Source organism: Ornithodoros turicata, unplaced genomic scaffold, assembly GCF_037126465.1.
Source record: "Ornithodoros turicata isolate Travis unplaced genomic scaffold, ASM3712646v1 ctg00001142.1, whole genome shotgun sequence".
Lineage (NCBI taxonomy): Eukaryota > Metazoa > Arthropoda > Arachnida > Ixodida > Argasidae > Ornithodoros > Ornithodoros turicata.
The window spans coordinates 45,223-71,323 of NW_026999477.1; the positions used below are offsets into that span (position 1 = coordinate 45,223).

The following is a 26,101-nucleotide window of genomic DNA, read 5'->3' on the forward strand; positions in this document are numbered from 1 at the left end:
AACTAGACCGGAGTGGCAGTTACTATAGCAACAGAGCATTCGTATTCTTCATTGGCTCACCACGGGCTTGCAACATTGGACCGATATTGGCAGTTTCATTGGCGTATTACCAGACCTTTGTTGCACGGCCTATATACTGGACCAACGTAACTTATATTGGCTGCCAATTTTGGACCGATATGGGACCATTGATGGCGTGCTGTTTTTAGAGTTATGTTTAGAGTTACCAAATTAAATTTTCGCGGCCATCTTGTGCTCCCACCACATCACTTTCATAGCTGCTTTCATATCGTGCATTCGTGCTGCCCAAGCTCGAATACGCATCGGCCATATGGGATCCCCATCAAGAGTACTTCATTCAAGCATTAGAGTCAGTTCAAAATGTGCTTCATTACATCTAACTATTCCAGAGACGCGAGTGTTTCACGTATAAAGAAAAAAACCTCGACGTTGATCTTCTAAGTCAAGACGGTTGATAGCCAGGCGGTATCTCTTCCATAAAATGCATCACAACACAAACGCTGGCGATCGTCTCCTAGTCCCTGCTAACTAGATTTCTAAAAGCGATAAAACTCCAGTGCAGGGGACACAGACAGACAAAACAGACGACGCAAGTTCTATCGCTTTTTAACTATTTCATCTCGTCTGAACGACATCCATGTGATTAAGCTTCCGCATTGTAATATCACTTCCTTTCTAAAATAATTCTTTCCTAACGATATTAGTGATGGAATCTCCAGCCTGAACATGTTGCTTGTACACTCGACACTATACCAGGTGGAAAATATCTGCAAGTGGAACCACTTGGAAATTGTCCACTTTAAAATCCACTTCGAAGCCGTTGCACTTTGGAAACCACTTGGTAGTGGTTCCACTTCGGAAACCACTTACATATATGCTTTTCCACTTTGGGACCTATTTGCAAATGGCTCCACTTGCAGAACCACTTGCTAATGAGTCCACTTCAGTTTCCAGCTTACACTCTACGCCCAGTAACGGTTACGTACCACACGAACATCAGGTACATTATCTTCTTCTTTCTGATTCAAGATGTACGGCAAAATTGATAAAATATGAAGTACCGCGCACATACCATTTCGTGCATGAGGTACACATGCGATACGATGCGCCTTCGCCACGTACGAACGAGACCAGACAAACGTCAAACATTGTCAGTTCTCATTTCAAGCTTCCAACCTGACAACGGAATCATGCCGCCAGTGAAGTCCAAACTGAAACAGTCTCACACATTCGCGACGTGCATAAAACACACACACACACAATGAGGTATTGAGCAACACACTATTTTATTACGGAAATACATACCTTGAATTGGCATATCCAGGATAGAGCTCTGCGCGGATGAGATTTTTGGCATCCGTATCCGACCCGCATGCGCGCACGTTATCCGCATCCGATCCGCACCATACACAACAGCTTACACCGCATCCGATCCGCTGAGCAAAACGCACCATCCGCATCCGATCCGCAAAATCCGCACGTTTCGAAAGACGCGTAAAGACCGCCGGAAGCATGTTGGTATAATTTCGGATGCCTCCATGCTGTCACGGAAGGGCTCAGTCATGACGACAAGCAAAGGTAAACCTTTCAACAAACTCGATATGGAGAGACTTCTGGAACGCGTGGAACGCTACCTCGTCTGTGCTCGCGCGGTTCGAGACGCCAGAATGCCTCCTCTCCCGTCTTGCCGCCGTGCATGGTCAAAGGTGAACCTGAGCATGCGCTCGCTGTCGGCTGTCGGCGCGCAATACAAATAAATTGCTGGTGGAAAAATGACAGCACGCGGTATATCCGTATCCGATCCGCTGCCTTCGTATCCGCATCCGATCCGCACACCGCAGAAAGTGCTAAATTTTCATCCGAATCCGCAAGTACCTTGCGGATATCCGCGGATATCCGCTTCCATCCGCGGATGGTGCAGGGCTCTAATCCAGGTTGACACAATAATGGAAAACATCTCGAGCACACTGTCGGGAAGTGTTTCACACGTATACACATGTTTCAATGTCACAAGGTATCGCACAATGGACAGACAATATGACAATCTGCAGTCCGCGTTTCTTAAGATGATCAGGTACGATATGAATCTCGGGACATTTCGAGATCCAATATTGGAAGTGCAGCATGAAGAAAGCCAAATCTGAAATTTTCAAGGAAAAGTTCAGTCACATATTAGTCATGTTCGAACTGTAAGTTGGTCCACTGGCTTACCCACTGATCTCGATTGTAAAAGGCTGGATGGCGGATAGGGAGCGCGAGCGTGAAGAAACTGGCCGCCATCTTACTGTACCCACAACAGTCGCCGCAGCGATCATGGCAACTTCTTGCAATTACGGTCGTACCAACAGTACTGGCAAGGTTACAGGGCCTAAATTTATACAGGTGAGTCACTCTTTATCGAGGAATAAATAGGCGTCCATTCTGTATATTTAGTTGACCATTATGAAGTGTTTTTTTGCTCAAAACGAGCACTGGATGCAGGTTGCTTGATCGCTCTTCCGACGTTCAATCGAGCACACTTGCATTATACCCGGCGGCAAATACAGTTTGAGTGCATAATATGCTTGAAAGAACACTTTACACTACACAGGTAGTGTTGTCATCAATATATGTGCGAGCACTCGAGCGCTTTTTTGCATGCATTGCTAGCATGGTACACGGTGTTCTCTGCGGAAGCAAGTGGCCAAGTGCCACATTCATTTCTTTGAATTACCTTCACGCACAAGTTCGGTATTACGTCATAATGAGACCACGATTGTCACCTTTTCTCATGTATTGGTATTGTTTTGTGCCTTGGTTTGATTTGTGACAAAGAACCCTACGTAACGGTGGTGTGGCGCGACTTGAATAACGCCTTTGTGTCTGAGCTGTATCGTCAGCTTGTTACGATAGTAATAATTTGTAGCGTGTCGTGCTATTTGTAGCAGTTTTTAAGGCAAAAGTGGTCTCTCAATACAGGTTTTGTCATGAGGGCTACCCAGTGAATTATCTGTGCAGTGTGATACGGCTGGGTGTACAGGTAAGTATCACGTTCCTCATCCACTGGTTTCTACTTTACAGGAAGGAACAACCTCAGTGCACGCACTGTGGTTAGCCTCTCTCAGTTCTGCATATTTTCTTACATGTTCACATCAGAAACACACCTTAGACTTCAGGTTCCTTCACCCAGCAATAAAATAATTAGAGATTGTACTTCTTCTTAGAATAGTTTTTAATCTTTTTAATTTTTAGAAGATACAGGGATTGTAAACCATGTTTTAAACTGATGTTTTAACATTTGTCCAATGCATTTATTAAACAACATATTCATTTTTAACTGGTTGCACCCAAACCAATGTTCTGATGTATTATTTCTTTTGTTGTCGATGCACCATAAAAATTGGAATCATCATCATCAATGCAGGTTACTTCACAGCTGCCTCAACATACTCAAGAAATGGGTGCAGAACCTGCGTAATGCCCACAAACTTTGACTACCACAGCACCTCCATAAAGTAAAGGCATATGTGTCACATGGGGTTTTTAAAGGCATTCACAGTATATAATACCTTGTATGAACTGTTGTTGATCTAAGCAGCCTCTACAGTACACTCTCAGAAATTAAAACTTGTCAGGGAACTGTGATAATTGTTCCAGTTAATAGGCATGCATATGTACGCTACAGGAAGAAAATTATTTATTGAGAATGCACTACTGTTGATCACACTCGTGCAGCTGTAGGTTTACCTTCGGCCTCTTGGAACTCTTTTTTTTAGTTGCCTTAGCTGCAGGAGGAGTGTTATCGAGCATGTCAACTACTTGCAGAAATATTGACGTATTTAAGATTATGACACAGTTTGAAGGGTTTCAATTCAGGAAATTTGCAGTGGCAGGGCCTGCCAGAGTGAAACCTACTGAATATTTTATGGTGTCGAAGTGGCAGTTCCTCCAGGATAGGAATATCTTAGATGGGAGCAAAAAGCTTGAAATTAACAAAGTGTTGTTTGCATTAAGCAATTTGTAATACACTGAACACATAGGCAGCAAAACAAAAATTTAAAATTCAGCATGTATGAAAATTGGGTGCAACAAATTTGCATAGTGTACGTGTACATTGTCAATCCTGAGATATATATTGTCATTGCAGGGAGGTCACAAAACAATAAATGTATTGTTTTGTCACTTCCCTGCACATTCATTGTATCTTGAAATGCGTATATGCCAGAATAAATGTTGAACTTGAAAAATGTATATTCTCTTCATTCATAGAGCATAACATCACTTATCTTCTTTACAAAAGCATAGCGTGTTACATCTTTGTCACGCAGAACGCACAACCAAGAAAGCCATCTTCCATTAAATATCACGTTTCAGACATGATTCAGTTGGTATCATTTCATAGACGGTACACCAGGGCTCGAGTTTCAAGCTCCAAATCGTCATGTTGCAGTTTGGAAACCGTACATGTGTAGTGCAAGAGAGCCCTCGCACATTAAAATGTAAGATGGGAGTCACCGTTACTGAAAAGTAACTCCTATGAGAGAGTCTGATGCTGCAGAAAAGTGTGCAAACTGCGGAAAGTGTCATAGAAGATCTTCAGAAATCGTGCCTGGTTTCACGGCAGTGCTACCACACTCCCTTTTAGATGACGATGATAATGATTGGAGTTTCAGATGTGCAGCTGCATTTTTTGCAACGTGCTCCTCCTGCTTCTCTGGCTACTCATGTTGTTTACATCTACTGTTGATCACATTCATTTATCACATATTATATTCTTATATATTATTGTTATATTATCACATATTTGATCACATTAAATTTAAAATTTAGCATATATGAGAAAATATCAGGATGGAAGTTGCTATTCATTGCTCATTCCAACCTAAAATTGAGTGCTACAAATTTAGGGAGCGTACCTGATCATTGTCATTCCTAAAATATATATTGCCATTGTAGCAAGGTCACAAAACAATAAATGTAGCCTTTTGCGACCTCCCTGCACGTTCATTGTATCCTGAAACGCATAAGTGCAAGAAATAAATCTTGAACTTGAATAAACTTGATGTTGTATAAACTTGACATAAGACGTTGAATAATATAATGAATGATATAAAATATTGAATAAACTTGAACTCGTATATTCTCTTTACTCATCATCAGTGATCTTCATTACAAAAGCATATCGTGTTAGACTTTTTTGTTTGCGTTTCACAGACTGGGTACACGAGGGCCAAAAATGACAAAATCACAACTGTTTCAAGCTCCAAATAGTCCTGTTGCAATTTGAAGACCATATGTGGAGCTGCATTTTTTCGAACATGCTCCACATAACAAGCATGACAAACTTTTCTCACGCTGCAGTTGTATCCAACAAAAGCATATGAGCGCTGGAGAAGGACATTCAGTTTGGCACAACCGCGCCTGCAAATAATCAGAACAAATAAAGGAAGAAGCAAACAAACATAGAAGGGCTGTACTTCAAAAAGAGATAAGTCCTGTGTCTCAAGGAGGTGTTACCACTTTCTAAGTAACTTAATTGATTAAGCTTACATCACTATACCTGATTAACTGTCCTAAAGAGTGTGATCTAATTGCGTGAAGTAATTATTTGGGCTGCTTCGGTGTGTCCATATTTGCGAGGCAAAGCACCGCTGTCGTTTACTAAGAGACTCGTGCTAAGGCGATGCTTGATATAAATCATACTAAACGCATACACGGCTAAAACAACGGCTGTGATTCTACAGAACGATCTCTTTCTGCCATGCGAGTATATCTCTTCCCGGACCGTTCTTTATGAAACAATTTTTGTCCAGAACGCAGTACGGGATATTATATACATGGTTGTTGTTAACCTCAAGTCGTTTCTTATTGAAATATTGGCTGGGAAACGTGCTGTAGTACAATCCCCAGCGCTGCACTGCAGTGACGGTCTAGTTTCGGAATGCAAAACATAACGTAATTAAGAATCGAACGGCAGGACACCTGTGAAACACTGTTAGGATACATCAGTATACTGGCACCTTACAAAATTGTGTGATGACAAACAACGACAAATGCTTGCGGCGCAATAAATACTCACAATCTCTGTTGCCTCCCATTGTTTTCTATGGGCGCACACAGCACTTTAGGGCCCACCAACATGGCGGCCCGAAGGCACGCCTCTCCCCCACGAGCCCCTCTCCCATGCGCGATCCAGCCTTTATACATAGAGATCAGTGGGCTTACCCTTCCAAGAAGCGAAGCCAACAGAATCGAGACTGAAATTAGCAGAAGCAGCTCACGACGCAGAAATCACATTCTCCTTTGTTCTCCATCCGAGCGAGCACCGTGGAACGGTTCTGTTGCAACTTGCAATTAGAGGTGCGCGCCGTGGGCATTTTTTTCGGCGGCGGCGTAGAGCACGTTGAAGGCCCGGCGGCGTCAGCGGCGTCACGCCGATGCTGTCATATCGGCGTGCGCCCCGTGGGCTGTCAATATATTATCTTCTCCAAAGGGGACGCACGAACACCTCAGAGCGGGGGTATTTTCTCCATCATATTCAACGCGATTGTGCAGTATTTACTGTACCTTGCACCAAACAAGCGCGTCAGCACTGGATAGTATTATGAAAGAAAACCGAACACACAAAGGAACATTAGGAGATAGTAAAGCACTTCAAGAAGGTCGTCGACCAAGAACTTCGACTGGGCGCGTTACGTGCGCGTTAAGCGCTGGAGAAAACAACATAGCTAGATAATCAGAACGTCGAGCCATCCCTTTAATGGCAACTACACGTAACAGTTATAGCGAGGGCTGATCGAATGTTCACAGGACGGCGACGCGTGAAAGCGCTGTCCACTGATCCAGTGGCTCTTTTTGGGAAACCACATAAATATGCGAACGTTAGCAAACGATATGACATAAGGCGCACCCACCACGTCACTGAACAGTATTTTTGCAGAGGCTGTAGTTATCGTGAATAAATACTGTAAAATCATTTAATTTCGCAGCCCTAAATTTTCGCGAATCGAGTAGGGATATATTCGCAACAACTAAATTTCGCGCACTCCACGAGTTCCTCGAATTTTCTCGATTCGCAAAATTCGCGAAAATTAAGGTCTCGTGAAATTAAAGGGTTTTACGGTATAAACTTGTCCAGAACGAATGGGTTGAGCCTGCCATGCTTCGCGCGCATTACAAGCCCCGCAATTTCGCGATTGAAAACACCCTCTCTGACTGTGTGCTTTTCGCCGGCACACACAAAATGCACTATTTGCTACGCACTTTTCGAGCGCAGAAAGAGCGACGGGCAATCCACGTGAGAGGATCAAGTGCTTTGGAGCGATCGAGCTGATTGGTGTAGGCGCTAATCTGTTTGTCAGATAGACCCCTTTCCAACCCAGATAAGGCGAAAGTCGCGTCATTTCTGCGCTCGGAAATGGCGTACTTCTTGTTTCGGCTCATTTGCATAGCGACATTCAGCGTCGGATATTTCAACACACGTGCGCGTTTAAGAATTTCTTAAACATGGTATGGCTTTCAACGATGAGTATCTTCCGTTCTGCTATCCCGTTTTTAAGCAAAATTCCTTAATTACAGAATTAATGATCTTATAGTTACATACTTTCTTCGAGATAATATTCGCATGACCAACTCAAAAGCGGCATGTATTTCGTCCCGCTATTTTTTTAACAAAAATTCTGTGACGAATAAAAAACAAAACACCCTGTATATGGATAATGACCAGCGCTATGGTGTTGGTGGATGACCGGCAAACAACCTGCAAGAATTGAATGACAAGTTGCACATATGTACAAGACTATGAAACGAAACTCTAAAGCATAAACAGCATATCAGGAGATGAAATTGTCACTGCTAAAAACACCACAAATGAAGCCTGGAACCTAAGATGAAACAAACAAGATATTAGGTATGGGAGATATTCGTTTATAGAAAGTGGATCAAAATGGGCACATTATACAGCCGCGCCGATTTTTCAACATCGGCGGCGGCGGCGCGCCGACAGTTTTGGTACGGCGACGACGGCGAGGCCCCGACCTCCGGCGGCGGCGCTTCGGTGCGGCGGCGCACACCTCTACACTTGGGTGGCCCGCTTCGGCGCGCCCGCTATGATTACCACCGACAGAGGCCGCCAGTTCACCTCCCGTCTGTTCACAGAGATGTGCCGTTTTCTCGGTTCCCAACATCGACAGACGACGGCTTATCACCCTTGCGCCAATGGCCTAGTGGAACGACTCCACCGCACTCTGAAGACCGCCCTTCGCGCACATGACGACCCCAGCCACTGGGTGGAACGCCTATCCCTAATTCTCCTTGGCGTCAGGGCTGCCGTCAAGACAGCCGCGCCTGTCTCACCTGCTGAGCTCGTACATGGAGCGCCGTTAAGACTACCAGGAGAATTCTTTGACCATGCAACTCCTGCCCAACCCGCTCCTGACCTTCTTGACTACGCCACACGCCTGCAGTCGTACTGTGCTGACTTGCGACCACTGCCCACACGGTTCTCTTCCGCCCGTCCCGTCTTCATTCATCCGACAATTCATTCCGCAACATATGTGTTTCTGCGGCACGACGTGGTTCGTAAACCGCTCCAACCCCCGTACGACGGCCCTTTTCCCGTCCACTCTCGTCAAGCGAAGACCATCACCATTAGGCTTCCTCATCGGCTCGAAGTGGTCTCGGTGGACCGTGTGAAGCCTGCCTTTTTGGCTGCCATCACTCCGGTGCCCGAACTTTCTCGCGCCTCGTCCCCCTGCCCGCCTGCACCGGTCCATCCGCCACGTTCGGTGCATTGGGCACCCGGCCCACCTACTGTCCGTCTCATCCCTCGCCGGCTTACGGTCCAGGTGGCGGGGGGGGGGGTACATGTAGCTGACGACGATGCTAGGCCACGCCCCTCGTGACCAGCCAAGCTCATCGGGCACGCATCATCATTCTTCCACCCGCGTTCATTCAGGACGCGCTCTTGCCCAGTAAACTGGCTATTCTTCCTGCTGCCTGTTCTCGACTCCTTTTCTCACGTCGCGACATCATCTTTCAATGCCGCTAGCACAAAAAGTGACCACCAGTGGGAGGAGCTCACGAGCATGCACGTCACTGCGACGTCACAATGTGACGTAGATGAAAACTCCCTGCAGTTGTCTTAGGATTTATGTGCAATCGTTCGTCGGGGAGCTTCGCTGAAAGGCAGGGACTCAAGCATTCCATCGCAGGATCATTTATTTGCGACCATGTCTCGCGGTACTCGAACCAAGAATGCACAATGCGGCAGGCCTCTCTCCGTGAGAGGAACCGTCGTAGGGCCTGTAGAAAACTCTTGCTGGAAATGTCCTTGGACAGCTCGAGTTTCCTACGAGCCCTACGACGTAGTTGAAGGACGTCGCTTGTGGCATTATACCTCATCCATAGCTGCGGAACTCTACGCCATACTTTTCTTTCTGCAGCACAGCGTTCCATTCCCCCACCCCAGGGAATCGGGTGGTCTTTACTGACTCAGCATCTGCGCTGCAAGCAATTGAAAATTCTAGCATACGAGGCTTCTCCGCATCGTTGGTTATGGATGTGTTAACGTCTTACAACCTTGTCTACGAAGCAGGACATAGGTTCGCTCTCCAATGGGTTCCAGCCCTGTGCGGTGTCCAAAGCAATGATCTGGCTGACAGCACCGCCGAAGCAGCTCTCTCGTCTCGGGGACGGACGCGTATTACGCTGTTGAGAGGAGATCGGCGATCCATACTTCGACGCCTCGTGACTCCTCTGGCTACCCGCCAAAGGACCGCTGACATACTACCCCCGCCATGCTGAGCAGAGTTGACCCAGCGCTCGCTTTCCGCATGCCAGCACATATCTCTCGGCAAGATGCCACATTAGTTCATCGAATGCGCCTCGATATGGCTTTCACAGCACAGTGTCCCTACCGTTTGAGACAAGTCGCCTCTCCCCACTGCAGTCACCGCGGTGCTGTTGAAGATCTCGAGTACATTCTTCTCCATTCTCCACATTAGCAATTTTCCCGATCCGCACTCTCCGCATCCCTCAACAAGCTATACTCCCACCCCCATCTCTCACAAAATTGCTTGACCCCTGGCCCCATTCAGCTCACCAACGCTCTGCCCTCAAGGCGCTCTTCGCCTTTCTGGACGCCACAAGATTTCGTTCCTTATTGTGACGGGACTCATTATTTCATTCCCCGCTTCACCTCCAGCAACGGGGTAGAGTGTCGCCCCCTGGCGATGAAACTCCGCACCCATCATCTTGAAATAAAGTTTTTGTTGTTTGTCTTAGAATTCTGTGTCAAAGGTTAGATACGATCTAGGTGAAATTAAAACACATTTCATGGTAAAGTATGCAAGCTTGTTTGCAAATTTTGCAGCTTGCTCTCAAAAGCCCGTCCAGGAGTCGTCAACACGTTCTGTGTATGGTGTCACGCCCAGTTCACCTCGAAGGCGGGCCGTAGCAGCTACCGTTCACTCCCGTTGTTAATATAGAATATCTCTTCTATTTGAACCATCTTAAACTTCATATTTCACAGAGTGAATAATTTAGTACGGGATAACAAATTCAAAATGATCGTCGGGCCCGTCAAATATACTTTCTTGGTCCTTTTAAGATGCCGCAGGACAGCTCTGGAAACATTAAAAACACGTGACCAATTTACTCTTCATATGCCAGTGCAATCAAAAGTCACGCCAAGAATTTTGACGTCTGGTCTCACTGGGACACGGAAAGGAGCCCCACAGGAAGGCTGCAGGATTAAAAAGCAGTGCTGCACTTTTTGATCTATTCAGTCTTGCCCCTGAAACAGCTCCCTTCAAACTCCTTCTGAACAGGCCCTAGGGAACACTCGCCAGAAGGGATCACATAGATGTCATCCACGTACGAAAAAAAAACGAGGTGGAGGGCATCCATTGGGCAGTGTCAGTGTAAGAGGGAGCGAACACAGTCTCTCGAGTAAAGAGATGATGGCGATGGCGTACAAGGTGGGAGAGAGAGGACATCCTTGACCGACCCCCCAAGTTACACCAAGGAGCAGCGACAGGCCGCCAGTGACAGAGAGAACACTAGTAGCGGCCCTACACAAGGTTTCCACATAGAATACCCAAGCATTGGCGTACCCTTATGCCCTCAGCCGAGAAAAGAGGTATGCGCGTCGCACACGAACAAATGCCTTGGATTAATCGAAGGATGCCAGCACAGAGGGGGAATGATCACTATTAATCTAGTGGCTAGCATCCCGAGGAGCGATTCTATGAAGGTCTGAGGACATGCCGGTGACGGAACATGCTTGTCAAGGATGTAACACCTTCTCCAACAGAGGTGAAACGCGCAACAGAAGAGTTGTAGCTAGGGTCTTAGAATTGCTGTCAGTAAAGTAACCGGACGATAAGTACCTATAGGTCCACTTTTCTTTACTTCTCTTTGCACAGGAGGACAACAACACCAATCCGCATGCTAGAGCATAGCAACATTTGAGCAAAGCGGGTGTTAAAAACCCGTGTCATGCAAGAAACTATTACACCCTAGAAGCAACTGCAGAACTCAACTGGGATGTCGCCAATGCCAGCGCACTTTTCCGTTCGCCATTGAGGAGATGAGCGCAAGAACTTCATTTTGCGTGAGCGGCCCTGAGCCAACATGTCCCATTTGTGACGTCGGCAGTGGACACTCTAGGCTGACAGCAGACCCGTCATGAGATGACCCCTGATAAAGGACAGCGCAGGGGCGATGAAGAACATCGTGCAGAGAGTCCCTCACCAAGGCCTTTGGATACACTAAAGAAGCCGTAAACAGGTATAAAAGGTGCTCATTTCTCTGGGTTATTATTGCAACTTCGGCAGTGCAAGCTCCTTGTAATTACTAGATTTCAAAACCAAAAGGTGCTCGCATGCGGATGAAATATTCGCTGCACTGTTTCGCATTTTAGCTCCCCCCCTGCGCTCTAACTCCACGTCATTTTGATGTGGCACTTTCCTCACCAATTACGGTCAAGGGTTCCACGTATGATTCAATTCCACTTGGAGAAATGGACTAGAGGAAAGGGAGTCTTCTATTCAATAGTCATATCTATTCAATAGTCATATAGCACAGTCTGATATTTAAAAACAAAGGTATTTAGTTTACGCATCATACGCGCACTACGTCTCACGCACAGTAGCACGCAGCACGCCGCGATCGCGAATAGATATCCAGCACTACAGTTCCGGAATCTTAGGTAGGAGCGCGATGGGTCGTCTTCGTCATCTTCGAATGGTTCTGACGAGGGCGCTGCCGTACTTTGGTTGGAGTCACGCGGCATCGCGTCTCCAGCTTGCCTGGTACTGTGGTTAGCGTGCTGGCCATGTCACGCATGAGGAACCCGAGTTCGAACCGCGTCCAACGACAGCAGCCCATCTGCTGACGTTTGCTCCAAGCGAAAATGTCGGAGATATCATGACGCTGAATTTCAGAACCGCGGAGCGCAGACTCAAGTTCCATAGAAAACAAACGAAGCACTCCGCCTTACAGCCATAGAAATCATAAGGAGAGAGGCTAGAAGAAAAGCTAGGAGAGAGAGAGTGATGGGGAAGAGCAAAGGTATTTGTACGGGGCCGAGACCCTCTCCCAATGTCCAAGTCCGGGAGGCGCATTGATAGAGATTCTGGATTCAGTCGGATTTGCCACAGCATTTCCAAGTGTGAAGATCGGGTGCATTCCGTGCAATTATATCCAATTCAATGCAAGTCGCTTCCGCTGGGCTCCGTGTGCCACGCCCTGTGCGAAGTGTATTTGTTTTGTCTGTCATCACCTGTGCGTTTGAATTGTTTAGGGAACGAGTGTCGTACGGTTTAAACCCTGCGCTGCGACATGAAAGAGCGGCGCAGAGAACTCGTAGGAGTCACCGTTCGTAAGGCGCTAGGCCTACCGTATCGATCACGGCGGTCCACATGTTGAGATACTCTTCTCCGCTGGCTTGGTTTCTAGTTATTATGAGAGCCCTATGCTCACAGCTGATAATGAAGCGCGTTTATTGGCTGGTAATTTGAAACGTCATGTTCGAAGCTCGGCCCCGCGATTGGACGGCAAAAGGCTACGTAGCCATATGACGTACGCATGATGGAAAGAGGCGCGCTGGCTACTCATCTTTGAAAGTTCAGTTATATGGGTCATTGCGAGCTGGTATGAACCGAACGAAATGTATATTTGCGTATTATGACCAGAGTTTTCTTTTACGGAGTCCCATTAGATGCGAAATGTTCGGCGGCCTGGTTATGGTCGATCGTTTTAAGAAATGGAGATTAATTCAGAGTTTCTCCATTCTTTCGAGGAGATAAATGTCTTGAAGCAATTGAGACAGGAGAGAGACCGAAACATTTGTACTGTTTTTTGTTTTTGTTTTTGTATTGTTGACTGATTAGATCAGTCACAAAATTAGTGAGCCATCTTCTTATCTTTTAGCCTACCACTCCCTATATCCTGTTGTACTGTTTTTGTATTTCTACTGTTGACTCGTCTTTTACGAACTTCGAAATTTTGAAATGTTACTGCGAATATCGCTATAAGAACTGAGTTGAAGATCGACCACGGCTCCATATAATCACTAGCAGTTATCCAAATTTGCCGGTGTCACATAAGCTTTAAGAAGGAAAGTGTTCGCCACTCCCGACGCTATGCGGCACGCAGCGGTGACGACAACGACGATTCAGTTTTAAAACCATAGAGTTAATATAGGAAGACGCTAGAGAACGTACTTGGCGCGCCGTCAATGGTATTCTCCTAGCCCCGAGCGTGACCTCCCGGGCGCAGCCATCCGTTGGTCATGGACAGTGTTAGTGGACGAATTTCTACCCCTTAACTACTGCGGAGCTGCTCCATTTGTTGCCAACCCTGTGTAGCCACGTGGGAAACAAACGGGGAAACAAGCCGATGGAGGGAATAACGCCCAGCGTAGGAAGCGAGGCAACCCGTGTAATTACGTTGAGTGCGTACCAACCTTCGCAACACGTGCAGAATTCAGTAGTGCTACCGGAATCGCAAGGTAAACGTTGTCATATGAAACGTGAATCATATTTTATCTATGAGATTACATGCGACACCGCCATCCCTTCGCTTTCGAATAACACACATGAAGATATGCTTACCGCCTATGGCGTGTTGAAGTGGCGTTTGTATGCCTTGCGAGTGAAATCAATAAATCGTTATCCATCGTAACAAATGTAGGCACGTATTTCCGAAGACAACAATAGTCCAAAGATGAATACACACAGTAAACCGACACGTCCGTGCCACTGATCTCGATTGTAAAAGGCTGGATCGCGGATAGGGAGCGCGAGCGTGCGGCAACCGGCCGCCATCTTACTGTACCCAAAACAGTCGCTGCAGCGATCATGGCAACTTCTTGCAATTACGCTCGTACCAACCGTACCGGCAAGGATACAGGGCCAAAATTTCTACAGGTGAGTCATTCTTTATCGAGGAATAAATAGGCGTCCATTTTGTACATTTATTTGACAATTACGAAGTGTTTTTTCCCCAGAACCAGCACTGGGTGCAAGTTGTTTGATCGCTCTTCCGAGGTTCAATCGAACACACTTCCATTTTACCCGGCAAATACAGTTTGAGTGCATAATTTGCTGGAGAGAACATGTTACACTACACTGATAGTGTCGTCATCAATATGGGCGAGCACTGGAGCGCTTTTCTGCATGCATTGCTAGCACGGTACACGGCGTTCTCTACGGAAGCAAGTGCACAGTCATTTCTTTGAATCACTTTCGCGCACAAGTTCAGTATTACGACGTAATGAGACCAAGAGAGTCAATCTTTTTCATGTATTGGTATTGTTTTGTGCCTTGGTTTGATTTGTGACAAAGAATCCTACGTAACGGTGCTGTGGTGTGACTTATGGATACCGCCTTTGTGTCTGAGCTATGTTGTAAGCTTGTTGCGATAATAATAATTTTTATTGATAATTAATAATGTTAATAATAATTTGTAGCTGTGTTTAAGGCAAAAGTGGTCTCTCAATACAGGTTTCCTCACGGGGGCTACCCAGAGGATCGTCTGTGCAGTGTGATGCGATCGAGCTTGCAGATAAGTATCATGTGTTCCTCATCCACGGGTTCCTACTTTATGGGGAGGAATCACCTCAGTGCACGCACTGTGGTGAGCCTCTCTCAATTTTGCACATTCTCTCTACATGTTCACATCATGGATCACATCACTTCAGAGAGTTTTATATGCACCTTAGGCCCCTTCACCCAGCATTGTCTTGGTGATGAAGCTATAATTCTTTTTAAAACAGCGTTTAAACGTTGCAATTTCTAAAAGATATCGGGATTGTAAACCCCGTTTTAAACTGATGTTTTAAACATTTATGCAATGCTTTTGCTAAACAACATATTTATTTTTAACTAGTTGCATCCTAACCAGTGTTCTCTCCTTCACAGCTGCCTCGACATACTCAAGAAATGGGTGCAAAACCTGAGCAGTGCCCACAAACTTCGAGCACCGCAGCACCTCCAAAAAGTAAAAGCATATGTGTCACATGAGATTTTTAAAGGTATTCATAGTATATAATACCTTGTATTAACTGTTGTAGATCTAGCCCACCTCTACAGTATACACCCTCAGGAATTAAAACTTGTTGGGGAACTGCGATCATTGTTTCGAATCGGACCCAAGAATTCGTCACCGACAGATCTGATGCCTTCTACAAACTGAACTTTTATTCCTCTCGCTCCTCGTCTTCGTCCACCACTGAGCCTAAAAGCCCTCTCCTCCTCCTCTTTCTTCCACATCCTCCCGGGTGGTGCGATATCCCCTTCCAAGCGGTGCAGCAACTGCACGGGACGGTGAAGAATGGTCTTGTTGGCCAGCATGACCGCACAGGCACGAACAACACCGTCGCGTCCGGGAATGGTCTGAGTTACGCGGCCGAGCTTCCACAGTAGCGGCGGTCCTTTTTCGTGGATGACGACCACATCTCCGACCCTCAGTTGACTCTCCGGGTCCCGTTTCGCCATATGCGCGGATCTCAGCTGGAAGAGGTATTCCTTGTGCCACCTGCTCCAGAACTGCTGGCGAAGACTATCCTGTGCTTTCAGGTAGTGCTTGAGTCTCCCAGCGTCCAACGGCTGTGCAACTTCGCCCGGTGTTGGGGTGGCAGTCAAGCGCTTCCCTACGAGGAAGTCTGCAGGAGTCAACGGGTGCAGGGCGGCGGGATCGGAATCCACATACGTCAGCGGCCGGCAATTCACTATGCATTCTACTTCGCATAAGGCCGTTGTAAGATCTTCATAGGTCAAATGGCGCCTTCCTAAGCAACCCCTGAAAGAGTCCTTCACGCATCTGACCATCCTCTCCCACCATCCGCCCCACCAGGGTGCTCTTTCGACAATAAACCTCCATTTGATGCGATTCCTTGCGGCAAAGTCTTGCACTTCTGAGGACACGGTGGAGAGAATCCGTGACGTCTGATGGAAGGTGCGAGCATTGTCTGACATGATCAGTGACGGGACCCCGCGTCGGGACGCAAAACGCCTAAATGCGCCGAGGAAGTGTTGAGTGGACATCCCGGTCGCCAATCCGAGGTGCATCGCGCGGGTAACGCCAAAAGAGAAAAGGACGATGTACGCCTTCCGCTGTTCGTTATTGTCAAATGCATAGACCTCTCAAGCATCAACATATGAAGTCGTGGAATGGCTGACTCTACCAAGTGAAAGAGGACGACCCGGGTCATCAGAACAGTGAGGTCGTATTTATCGCATCTTACTGAAGGCCAATTTTGCTGAAACTCTGGGAGCAGGCACCCGGTTTTCTGTCGTAGGCGTGCTCAAATTCTTGGTTTCTGAAGTGCTCCAGTCGGCGCACAACGCGGCTGCCCCAAAAGAGACGAGGATCATCCCCCATCACCGCCTCGGGCTCGCCGTTCTATGCTGGCAGTTTGTCGTTAACCTCTCAAGCGTCAACATATGAAGTCGTGGAATGGCTGACACTACCAAGTGAAAGAGGACGACCCGGGCCATCAGAACAGTGAGGTCGTATTTATCGCATCTTACTGAAGGCCAATTTTGCTGAAACTCTGGGAGCAGGCACCCGGTTTTCTGTCGTAGGCGTGCTCAAATTCTTGGTTTCTGAAGTGCTCCAGTCGGCGCACAACGCGGCTGCCCCAAAAGAGACGAGGATCATCCCCCATCACCGCCTCGGGCTCGCCGTTCTATGCTGGCAGTTTGTCGTTAACCTCTCAAGCATCAACATATGAAGTCGTGGAATGGCTGACTCTATCAAGTGAAAGAGGACGACCCGGGTCATCCGAACAGTGAGGTCGTATTTATCGCATCTTACTGAAGGCCAATTTTGCTGAAACTCTGAGAGCAGGCACCCGGTTTTCTGTTGTAGGCGTGCTCAAATTCTTGGTTTCTGAAGTGCCCCAGTCGGCGCACAACGCGGCTGCCCCAAAAGAGACGAGGATCATCCCCCATCACCGCCTCGGGCTCGCCGTTCTATGCTGGCAGTTTGTCGTTAACCTCTCAAGCATCAACATATGAAGTCGTGGAATGGCTGACTCTATCAAGTGAAAGAGGACGACCCGGGTCATCCGAACAGTGAGGTCGTATTTATCGCATCTTACTGAAGGCCAATTTTGCTGAAACTCTGAGAGCAGGCACCCGGTTTTCTGTTGTAGGCGTGCTCAAATTCTTGGTTTCTGAAGTGCCCCAGTCGGCGCACAACGCGGCTGCCCCAAAAGAGACGAGGATCATCCCCCATCACCGCCTCGGGCTCGCCGTTCTATGCTGGCAGTTTGTCGTTAACCTCTCAAGCATCAACATATGAAGTCGTGGAATGGCTGACTCTATCAAGTGAAAGAGGACGACCCGGGTCATCCGAACAGTGAGGTCGTATTTATCGCATCTTACTGAAGGCCAATTTTGCTGAAACTCTGAGAGCAGGCACCCGGTTTTCTGTTGTAGGCGTGCTCAAATTCTTGGTTTCTGAAGTGCCCCAGTCGGCGCACAACGCGGCTGCCCCAAAAGAGACGAGGATCATCCCCCATCACCGCCTCGGGCTCGCCGTTCTATGCTGGCAGTTTGTCGTTAACCTCTCAAGCATCAACATATGAAGTCGTGGAATGGCTGACTCTATCAAGTGAAAGAGGACGACCCGGGTCATCCGAACAGTGAGGTCGTATTTATCGCATCTTACTGAAGGCCAATTTTGCTGAAACTCTGGGAGCAGGCACCCGGTTTTCTGTCGTAGGCGTGCTCAAATTCTTGGTTTCTGAAGTGCTCCACTCGGCGCACAACGCGGCTGCCCCAAAAGAGACGAGGATCATCCCCCATCACCGCCTCGGGCTCGCCGTTCTATGCTGGCAGTTTGTCGTTAACTTCTCAAGCGTTGTAAGTGCGGGTCGCCTGTCGCCTATGTATACACCGCGATGCGGAGAGGTGGCTCCAGAACGTCGGCTCGCACTCATTAGAAAGGCTCTAAATCCCCATCGCACGAGGGAAGTATAATAGGGAAGGAATTCCTCTTGTCCCTGAAGGCAGGGATTCAAGGGCGCCAACCACGGAACCGGTGTTGGCCAGTTGAGCCGCCAATGACAACCGAGGTTTGGCGGAAGCCAGCGCGAGTTCGCTGGGCAGTTTTGGCTGGAGAGTTGGAGTAGACGGGTAAATTGCATCCCTCATCGGCTGAGTGGATGAACCCTCCTACCTCCGCAGCCCCTACTCCGACGCTTTGGTAGCGCCGTTATTGTCATGTCGCGTAACAAGTGATTTTGCTATATGCTGGTACAATAAACTTGTGCCTCCATCGCTACCGACCAAGTCGTCCCCTGGTTAGTTCATCCCTGCTGCGGAGAGCACGGCGCGGGAAAGTGTATGAACGGGCTCGGATCATGAGGAGCAACTTATTACTGGCGCAGTCGACTGGATCCTGCCCCGAGTTCTTCTCAGCAAGTGCGCTCCATCATCTGCGGAAGCTCGAAGACATCGACATTGTGGTGTAAGGCTTCAAGCGGTTCCCTCTGGCAACGTGAACTTCGGCACCGGCACATACAGGGTCACTGGGTGTGACAAAGCATCGGTGGAGTGCTGAAGGCTGCTACGGCGACCACAGGAAGAGGAGGCAAAGCAGTGATTGGAGGTGAGCTCTTTCTCTTCGTTCGTTTTGCGGGCGACGGCACGCTAGCACTGCAATGGCAGGTCCCAAAACGCGAAGCGCGAAAGACGGGGAGACGGGTGATGGGAGTACCGAAAGTATACCCGATGGCAGGAGATGTGAGCGACACGGAGACTGAAGCGTCGGACCTCCGTACGAAATTGGCAATAGAAAAAGAGAAGACGCAACAACTTATGTTGCAGGTCCAACTGGAGGAGTTGAGGCGAGCAGCTGATGCGCGAGAAGATGACATAATGTCTCTGTCGGGGGGACAAACTTACGGGAACGACCCGTTGCGATATTTCTCTGAAATGCTTCAGGGAGCTATACCAAAATTTCCGGCAGACACGGAAACGCCAGTTTGGTTCGATACGGTAGAGCGAGTCTTCGAGAAATACGCGGTACCTGCAGACGTCAGGGCACATTTAATGTACCCAGTAATCGCTAGTAAAATGGGCTATCTTTGCTCCAGGCTGGACGGCGAACAGTTCACGTTTGAGTCCCTTAAGTCGACAGTACTCAAAGAATTAAGACTTTCGCCTAGCGAATACCGGAGGAGGTTTCTCAGTGCCACGAAAGAAAAGAAGGAGACCCGGAAACAGTTCGCAAGGCGTCTCGGTAGTTACCTGACGTACTACATCGAGGCCAGAGAGATTAAGGACATAGACAAACTAGTGGAATTGCTAGTTGCAGATCAGCTGAAAACAACGATCGGCACAAACGCACTAAAGTACGTAACGCTTCGAGAGGGTGACGGATGGCTAGACGCCTTCAAAATTGCCGAGCTTCTCGCCGTACACGACGAAGCGGAGAGGAAACTCCCCAACCCCGCGGCTACTCAAGTGTCGCATTCGCTCGAGGACCTCGACGCGGCGACTCCGAGACCCCAGCGTAACGAACAAGCCGGAGCATCGCAAGTGCGCGAGCAACCAAACGCGAGAACCCAAGGCCAGTTTCGAGGGCGTAACAATCAGAGGGCATGCTTCGAATGCGGCGGCACTGGCCACCGAAGGGCCGATTGCCCACGTCTGCGTCGCGCAGGTGCGGCCAGCTACGGAACGCCGAACACTTCGAATGGGCTAATGGGGGCAGGGGCCGCAGCTCCGCTAACCGCTCGTGTGGCAATATTTGGAACGACCGGCGTCCCACTTTCGCCTCTTCAGCAAACCCAAATTCTCTGCGGAAATCGGACCATCGACGCAACTGTCGACACGGGCAGCGAAATCACCGTCGTGAGAGAGAGCGTGATTCCGAGCGGAATAGGCGAAAGGGGTGGATCCATTGTCCTAGAGTCCGCGTTCGACAACAAGGTCAAAGCTAAGCTGGCCACCCTCCCGCTTAGGCTACTTGCGGTAAACAATAACCCCAGCGAGATCGACGACAGCGTGTCGATACTGTGCGCCATAACCGACGAGCTCTCTCCCAGGACCGATTGTTTATTATCAGCCGACGATTGGGAGACATTGCGAAAGGCCTGTCACAGCGACTCGGTTTACGGTAGTCGTGCGAAGAGTGAACTGTTTGGGGTACCGAGTGATAGCACGCCGACCACTGGTAACGGGGAAGGGCGCGAACAGCTGAACGCTCCGAAGTGGGGAGCGACGTCCCGAGCGCAGACGCCAACAGAGTCGCACCCGGGCAATCGGACTGAGGATATGCACGACTTTTTGACCCCCGAAGTTTGGATGACGCTGTGGGGGAACGACACAACTAGTGGCGGCACCAACGAGATCCCGGTACACGCGGCGCGAGTGAATGAGGTCAGTTTGACGAGCGCAGGCCACAGCGGTAGTACAGGAGAGGACGAGGGGTATGATAAAACCGTAGCTAGGGCCGACGAGTTTAAGAGAGCGCAAATAGCAGACGCTACACTCACGGAAGCGTTCCAAGACGCGACCAAGGGAAGGAACAGAATGTATCTGCAAGACGGGATTCTCTACCACAGTGACAAGGTAATGGGAAGGGCCGTTGCGCAGCTAGTGTTGCCGCAGGCGCGACGGAGTGAAGTGTTGCAACTCGCACACGAGTCCCCGTGGGGTGGACATCTGGGCGCTCGCAAAACTACCGCACGCATAAAATACAGCTTTTATTGGCCCTGTATCGAGGCTGATGTTAGGCGACACTGTGCATCTTGTCATGGGTGCCAGGTTAGGGCGGATAAACGCAAGGATGACCGCATCCCGATAACGCCACTCACGCGCCCTGAGAGACCGTTTCAGTGCATAAATGTAGACATCATAGGCCCCATCGAACCACCGTCGTCCCGCGGCCATAGATACGCGTTGTGCGCGGTGGACCTACACACAAGGTGGCCCGAGGTCATATGTATGAGGTCACTGACAGCGAAAGCAACGTGTGATGCACTGCTCGAGGTTTTCAGTCGTACGGGCATCCCAGAAATAATCTGTAGTGACAGGGGGACCAATTTTACTGCTGCGTTGACCCAGGTGATGCTCAAGAAACTAGGATGCACTCCTAGATTTTCAACCCCGGAGCATCCAGAGAGTAATGGGTCAGTGGAGCCCTGGAACAGGGTGTTTAAGAACATGCTTTACCACGTGATCCAGCGTGAGGGACGAGGTTGGGACAAGTTCGTCCCGTACCTACTTTGGGCCTATAGGGAAGTGCCACACGACACTACCAGCGTGGCCCCGTTCGAGTTGCTGTACGGTAGGTCACCGACGGGGCCCTTAACGATTCTGAAGCGTTCGTGGACGGACGAAATCGACGTCCCGGATGTGCTACGCGAAGCGCCCGGCGAGTACCTACGTCAGCTGAGAGACGACCTCTCTAGAGCAGCAGAAATGGCAGAAACGGTTAGTGAAAAGAGGCAGCGAAACTATACGGGATATTACAACCGCGCTGCTAAGGACAAGCAATTCGCGGAAGGGCAGCAAAATGCACCCGCGTTGGAGCGGTCCCTATACCGTATTAAAGCAGGAGCGCCAGCACTCGTACGTCATAGAGGATGCCGACGGAAAGCGACGAACCGTTCACGCTAATAAGCTGCGCGAATACAATGCGAGAGTGGGACAGGTAGGAGTCCTCTTCGAATGCGAGGAAGATTTCGGCGAAATTAGTTATGCGCCTTCTGGGCCAGATAAGGAGGGAGATGTCATTGGCGTCCCGGACCAGAAATTGGACCACCTCGCATCGGCACAAAAAAGGGAAATGAGTGCTCTCCTCCGCGAATTCCGGGAGCTGTTCCGAACCCAAACAAAGATCGCGAAAGTTGGGGAACACCGCATAGAGCTGAAGGGAGGCGAGACGCCTAGAAGGCCACACCACTACCGCATCCCGGAAACACTAAAGGGAGAGGTCACGAGACAGGTGAATGAGCTGCTGGCCCAGGGGCTTATATACCCGGTAGAAAGTGAACACGCGCACCCCATTGTATGTGTCTCAAAGAAAAATGGGGAAACCCGTATCTGCGTGGATTACCGCGCTCTGAACGCAGCGACTAAGGAGGACGCGTTCCCGATGGCACTGACACGGGAGCTGATATACAAAGTAGGTCGCGCTGCTTATATAACACTGGTAGATCTTCGGCGAGGGTATTGGCAGGTGCCGTTGGCCGAGGACTCTCAAAAATTGTCGTCATTTGTCACGCACGAAGGTCAATTTGCATGGCGCGTAATGCCCTTCGGGCTGAGGAATGCCGCTGCTACATTCCAGCGCATTGTGAACGTGTTGTTGCGCCGTCATCGAGAATATTCCACGGCGTACTTAGACGATATCGCGATCTTTTCGGAGTCGTGGGAGGACCACGCGAGACACGTGCGCGCAGTTTTCAGCGAATTGCTGGCGGCCGGGTTCACAATTGCGGGAGACAAATGTCAGATAGCACAGCCATCGGTACCGTACCTCGGGCATGTAATTGGTTCGGGAAGACACGCGCCCGACCCGTCGAAGCTGGCTACAATTAGGGGGTTAAAGCGGCCCATATCCAAGCGTGACGTACGAAGTGCGTTAGGCCTTTTCGGATACTACAGGGAATATATACCCAAGTATGCAGAACTGGCGTTGCCCCTCACAGCGTTGACCGGCAAGGGGACACCAAACGTGGTACCGTGGTCAGAAAGCGCACAAAATGCATTCGACGCGCTGAAAAACGCATTGTGTTCAGTTACCGCTCTCGCGACCCCTGACCTGTCGAAACCATACTGGTTGTATACCGACGCGTCCGATTATGCCGTCGGAGCCTGTTTAGCCCAGATGGAAGGGGATACAGAGGTACCAATAGAGTTCGCCAGCTGCAACCTCACTCCTACCCAAAGACGATGGTCAACAATCGAAAAGGAAGCGTTCGCCATAGTGTGGGCGCTAAAGCGTTTCGACAACTGGCTGTTCGGCGCTGAAGTGTTCGTGATTTCGGATCACAAACCGCTATCGTACCTCACCGCGAGCATGCCCCACAGTTCTAAGTTGATGAGATGTGCTCTCGCTCTTCAACGGTACCGCGTTACTGTAAAGTACAGAAAAGGGAAATCGCACGGCAACGCCGACGCGCTCTCTCGGTTAGATAATGAAATCTGGGATCAACACGTCACAGACGGGGACCTCGCGTATGGCGGCCATGCAGATGCGTGACGGCGCACTCGCGGGCGCGGAAGAGACTGAGCTGCTCTTGTGTGCGAAGTGCTTGTAAGTCAGTGAGGCACTCCTTGTATTCAAGAACACTGAACGAACCTTTTGTGTGTGTGTGTGTGGGCGTTTCCTGTGTGTGAACTGAGCTACCTATATTCATTTATCGAACTATATTTGTGGAACTTGTGGTAGCCCTTGCGACCGGCACTATTTCGTCATGTACGTTGGTCGACCCTTCGGAGGTCCGACCAACGATCTTCGGCCGGAGGTGTAAGTGCGGGTCGCCTGTCGCCTATGTATACACCGCGATGCGGAGAGGTGGCTCCAGAACGTCGGCTCGCACTCATTAGAAAGACTCTAAATCCCCATCGCACGAGGGAAGTATAATAGGGAAGGAATTCCTCTTGTGCCTGAAGGCAGGGATTCAAGGGCGCCAACAACGGAACCGGTGTTGGCCAGTTGAACCGCCAAGGACAACCGAGGTTTGGCGGAAGCCAGCGCGAGTTCGCTGGGCAGTTTTGGCTGGAGAGTTGGAGTAGACGGGTAAATTGCATCCCTCATCGGCTGAGTGGATGAACCCTCCTACCTCCGCAGCCCCTACTCCGACGCTTTGGTAGCGCCGTTATTGTCATGTCGCGTAACAAGTGATTTTGCTATATGCTGGTACAATAAACTTGTGCCTCCATCGCTACCGACCAAGCCGTCCCCTGGTTAGTTCATCCCTGCTGCGGAGAGCACGGCGCGGGAAAGTGTATGAACGGGCTCGGGTCATGAGGAGCAACTCATTACTAGCGTCAACATATGAAGTCGTGGAATGGCTGACACTACCAAGTGAAAGAGGACGACCGGGCCATCAGAACAGTGAGGTCGTATTTATCGCATCTTACTGAAGGCCAATTTTGCTGAAACTCTGGGAGCAGGCACCCGGTTTTCTGTCGTAGGCGTGCTCAAATTCTTGGTTTCTGAAGTGCTCCAGTCGGCGCACAACGCGGCTGCCCCAAAAGAGACGAGTATCATCCCCCATCACCGCCTCGGGCTCGCCGTTCTATGCTGGCAGTTTGTCGTTAACCTCTCAAGCGTCAACATATGAAGTCGTGGAATGGCTGACACTACCAAGTGAAAGAGGACGACCCGGGCCATCACAACAGTGAGGTCGTATTTATCGCATCTTACTGAAGGCCAATTTTGCTGAAACTCTGGGAGCAGGCACCCGGTTTTCTGTCGTAGGCGTGCTCAAATTCTTGGTTTCTAAAGTGCCCCAGTCGGCGCACAACGCGGCTGCCCCAAAAGAGACGAGGATCATCCCCCATCACCGCCTCGGGCTCGCCGTTCTATGCTGGCAGTTTGTCGTTAACCTCTCAAGCGTCAACATATGAAGTCGTGGAATGGCTGACACTACCAAGTGAAAGAGGACGACCCGGGCCATCACAACAGTGAGGTCGTATTTATCGCATCTTACTGAAGGCCAATTTTGCTGAAACTCTGGGAGCAGGCACCCGGTTTTCTGTCGTAGGCGTGCTCAAATTCTTGGTTTCTGAAGTGCTCCAGTCGGCGCACAACGCGGCTGCCCCAAAAGAGACGAGTATCATCCCCCATCACCGCCTCGGGCTCGCCGTTCTATGCTGGCAGTTTGTCGTTAACCTCTCAAGCGTCAACATATGAAGTCGTGGAATGGCTGACACTACCAAGTGAAAGAGGACGACCCGGGCCATCACAACAGTGAGGTCGTATTTATCGCATCTTACTGAAGGCCAATTTTGCTGAAACTCTGGGAGCAGGCACCCGGTTTTCTGTCGTAGGCGTGCTCAAATTCTTGGTTTCTGAAGTGCTCCAGTCGGCGCACAACGCGGCTGCCCCAAAAGAGACGAGTATCATCCCCCATCACCGCCTCGGGCTCGCCGTTCTATGCTGGCAGTTTGTCGTTAACCTCTCAAGCGTCAACATATGAAGTCGTGGAATGGCTGACACTACCAAGTGAAAGAGGACGACCCGGGCCATCACAACAGTGAGGTCGTATTTATCGCATCTTACTGAAGGCCAATTTTGCTGAAACTCTGAGAGCAGGCACCCGGTTTTCTGTCGTAGGCGTGCTCAAATTCTTGGTTTCTGAAGTGCTCCAGTCGGCGCACAACGCGGCTGCCCCAAAAGAGACGAGGATCATCCCCCATCACCGCCTCGGGCTCGCCGTTCTATGCTGGCAGTTTGCCGTTAACCTCTCAAGCGTCAACATATGAAGTCGTGGAATGGCTGACACTACCAAGTGAAAGAGGACGACCCGGGCCATCAGAACAGTGAGGTCGTATTTATCGCATCTTACTGAAGGCCAATTTTGCTGAAACTCTGAGAGCAGGCACCCGGTTTTCTGTCGTAGGCGTGC

General features: G+C 49.4%; 1 protein-coding gene and 1 long non-coding RNA gene across 2 annotated transcripts in view; one reads left to right on the plus strand and one right to left on the minus strand.

Annotated features, from left to right (window-relative positions):
* The window catches only part of LOC135376524 (zinc finger protein 883-like), a 61,922-nt gene extending 45,195 nt beyond the window's left edge, over window positions 1-16,727 (minus strand). Inside the window, exon 1 of the transcript XR_010417728.1 lies at window positions 16,691-16,727. The gene's annotated coding sequence lies outside the window, so the exon portion shown is untranslated. The remainder of the gene's footprint in view (window positions 1-16,690) is intronic.
* Window positions 2,294-3,534, plus strand: LOC135376518 (uncharacterized). Its single transcript, XR_010417724.1, has 3 exons — window positions 2,294-2,403; window positions 2,980-3,040; window positions 3,425-3,534. It is a non-coding gene; the product is annotated as an uncharacterized LOC135376518 (long non-coding RNA).
* Window positions 16,728-26,101: the final 9,374 nt, after the last annotated feature.